This window comes from Nicotiana tabacum, chromosome 14 (genome assembly GCF_000715075.1).
Source record: "Nicotiana tabacum cultivar K326 chromosome 14, ASM71507v2, whole genome shotgun sequence".
Taxonomy (NCBI): domain Eukaryota; kingdom Viridiplantae; phylum Streptophyta; class Magnoliopsida; order Solanales; family Solanaceae; genus Nicotiana; species Nicotiana tabacum.
Window position 1 is genome coordinate 87,554,486 of NC_134093.1, and position 3,968 is coordinate 87,558,453.

Below are 3,968 nucleotides of genomic sequence, written 5' to 3' on the forward strand. Positions count from 1 at the left end.
GACTGTGATAACTAATGACAAGAATGAATTGATCCCCACAAGAACTGTCACCGGGTGGAGAGTGTGCATGGACTTTAGGAAGCTCAACAAAGTCACTCGGAAAGATCATTTTCCGCTTCTATTTCTTGATCAAATGTTGGATAGGTTGGCCGGACGTGCTTTTTATTGCTTCCTGGATGGATAATCTGACTACAATCAGATTCTTATTGTTCCTGAGGACCAAGAAAAGACCACTTTCACTTGTCCATATGGTACCTTTGCATTCTTGAGGATGCCATTTGGATTATGTAATGCACCGGAGACTTTTCAATGGTGTATGATGGCTATTTTCACCGATATGGTGGAAGATATTCTTGAGGTCTTCATGGACGATTTCTCCATCGTTGGGAATTCTTTTGATGATTGCCTGAACAACTTGGACAAGGTATTGGCAAGATGTGAGGAAACTAACTTGGTTTTGAATTGGGAGAAATGTCACTTCATGGTCGAGGAATGCATTGTCCTCAGTCACAAGATTTCAAAGTATGGTATTGAGGTTGATAAGGCCAAAGTTGAAGTGATCTCCAAACTCCCTCCCCCCACATCCACGAAGGGAGTGAGGAGCTTTTTGGGTCATGCGGGGTTCTATCGCCGATTCATCAAGGATTTTTCTAAGGAGGTGAACCCTTTGTATAAACTTTTGGAGAAGGATGCCAAGTTCCATTTCAATGAAGATTGCATGAAGGCATTCGAGTTGCTTAAGTTCAAGTTGACTACTACTCCTATTATTACCGCACCGGATTGGAGCTTGCCTTTTGAGCTCATGTGCGACGCAAGTGATGTGGCGGTTGGAGCGGTGTTGGGGCAACGTATCAACAAAATCTTCCATCTGATCTATTATGCAAGAAAGACCATGAATAATGCCCAAGTCAACTACACAGTGACTGAAAAAGAGCTCCTTGCTATTATCTTTGCTATGGAGAAGTTCCGCCTGTACTTGATGGGTACAAAGATGATTGTTCTCACCGATCATGCGGCGCTTCGGTATTTGATGAGTAAGAAGGATTCTAAGGCAAGGTTGATGCGGTGGGTGCTTCTATTGCAAGAGTTTGATATAGAGATTCAAGACTGCAAGGGTAGTGAGAATCAAGTTGCGGACCACTACTCCTGATTGGAGGAGGAGTGGAGGCCACATGATGGCCTTGAGATAAATGATTCATTTCCCGACTAGCAACTCCTAGCCATTTCTATGACCGGGATGCCATGGTTCGCCGACTTTGCCAATTATCTTGTGAGTGGCATTGTACCAAATGAGTTATCTTCAAACCAAAGGAAGAAGCTCAAACGTGATTGCCTTGACTATTATTGGGATGAGCCGTATCTTTTTCGGATATGTACCGATGGTGTGATCTGACGATGTATGCCGGAGGAAAAACAAATGGGTATTCTTGAGGCTTGACACTCTTCACCGTATGGTGGTCACCATGGTGGAGCAATAATAGCGGCAAAAGTTTTGAGTTGTGGATTCTATTGGCCTATTCTCTACAAGGATACTAGTGAGCTTGTCAAGCGGTGTGATGAATGCCAAAAGGTCGGTGGGATCTCAAAGAAGAATGAAATGCCTCTCACTACCATTTTGGAGATAGATATTTTCGATGTGTGGGTATTGATTTTATGGGTCCATTTGTTAGCTCTTGCGGGAACACCTACAGTCTAGTTGCAGTAGATTATGTATCTAAATGGGTTGAGGCCATTGCTTTGCCCAACAATGAAGCAAGGAGTGTGGTGGCATTCTTGAAAAAGAATATCTTCACGAGGTTTGGTACCCCAAGGGCCATTATTAGTGATTTGGGTTCGCATTTTTGCAACAATGCTTTTGATACCTTACTCACAAAGTATGGTGTTACTCACAAAGTGTCGACCCCCTACCATCCTGAAGCAAGCGGACAAGTTGAAGTCTCCAACCGGGAGATAAAGAGTATTTTGTCAAAGACAATCAATGCCAACCACACGGATTGGTCAAGAAAACTTAATGATCTCTTTGGGCTTATAGAACGGCCTACAAAACACCAATCAGGATGTCTCCAAACCGGTTAGTGCTAGGGAAGGCATGCCATCTTCCGGTAGAACTTGAGCATAAGGCCATGTGGGCTTTGAAGAAGTTGAACCTTAAATGGGATGTCGCGGCAAATCTAAGGATGTCACAATTGAATGAGCTTGATGAATTCTGGTATCATGCCTACACAAGCTCATCTCTTTACAAGGAGAAGATGAAGTACGTCCATGACAAGTACATCCATAACAAGGAATTTAAAGAGGGTGATCTTATGCTATTGTTCAATTTTCGGTTACGGAAGTTTCCGGGCAAGTTGAAGTCAAAATGGAGTGGCCCCTTTGAAGTGGTGAATGTAATCCCCTTTGGTGCTCTAGATTTGAAAAATAAGAATGATAAGTTGTTTAGAATCAATGGGCACCGGGTTAAACATTATCTTGGCAAGGTTGATGATGTCCACATTGTGGCGGTTCTTCATTTCAAATGATTGTTAATCTGCGTCGTGCAACGATGTTAAATCAGGCACTTCTTGGGAGGAAACCCATGTATCTTTTTCTTTTTCTTGTTTTTCTTCTTTGTTAGATAGCTTTGTTTTGTGCTAACTAGTTTTGAAGTGTATGTAGGAATGGGTGTGCATTGCAGGGACTGTGCAAGAAAATTCGGCTAAGTGTCACAAAATTGTGGACCGCACCAAAATTATGCGAACCGGACAATCACTCGGCGGCTGCACAATTCTGTGTGCGGTCGCACGACTGGAGGATCAAACATGCATGCTCTCTGAAGTTTGGCCTGTCAAAAATCCTTAACAAAGTGCGGCCACACATAAAATTGTGCGGTCTGCACAAAATCTGCGGCCGCACTCACTTTTGTGCGGTCCACAGAACGTCTTCGAAGGAACAGGTAATGAGTGCGGACCGCACTAAAAATTGTGCGGCCGTACTCAGGTAGGTCTCAAAGTATAAATAGGGCTTTTCTCAACTTTTTAGACTTTACATTCTCTGAACCTTCAAGCCCTAAGAAAACACAGTGCATCCCCCACTAGTTCTCAAACTTCAAGCATTTCATCTCTTAGATTCTCACCTGCATCCTCCATCACTGGTATGTTCATTACATTTTTAGATTTTTCATCTTCTCTTAGTTTTGTTCTTTTGTCTAGGGTTAATTTCATGCCTAAAAATGTCAATAGTTAGTCATCTTTGCTCAAAATCATATGGGTAGCTTCATAATTGTTAATTGGGGCCTAGGTAAATAGCTAATCATGCTTAATTATTAGGGCCATGTTTAATTCTTGCAAAACTTGTATGAATCGTAAAGCAGTGCCGTGTTAATCCAAATTATGCGGCCGCACACACTTTCGTGCGGTCCACAGTCTTTAAGTTAGGGCACTTGTATACTTGAATTATGCGGACCGCACTCAAACATATGTGGTCCGCAGTCAAAATTTTGCGGTCCGCAGTGTTAAATGATCATAGACCCAGTAGTCTGAACCTGGGGCTGTGCTGCCGCACTTAAAATTGTGTGGTCTGCATTTTTGATTATGCGGCCGCACTCACTTTTGTGTGGTCCGCACTTGGCAGTCTGCGGCTGCACTCACTTTTGTGCGGTCTGCACTACCTCTCCTGAGACTGTCTATCCACAACTGGTCTACAACTGTCATGCATGTATTTGAGTCTTATGAACCTGAACTCTAACTGATTCTTATTGTTATAATTGCAGACAATGGTTAGATCATGTGGTAGATGAGATTCATCAAAAGGGAGGGCAGAACCCTCCCGAGGCCGAGGACGAAGTAAGAGTAACCTACCACTAGCCATCCAGAGAGTGATAAGCAAGAAGACTACGGCCAACAGAGTCCCTGAATCATCAGACACTAGTGAGTATCTCCCGTCTAGGGAAGTTTCTGAGGGAAACTCTGGCCAAGCCCCACCTAACACCC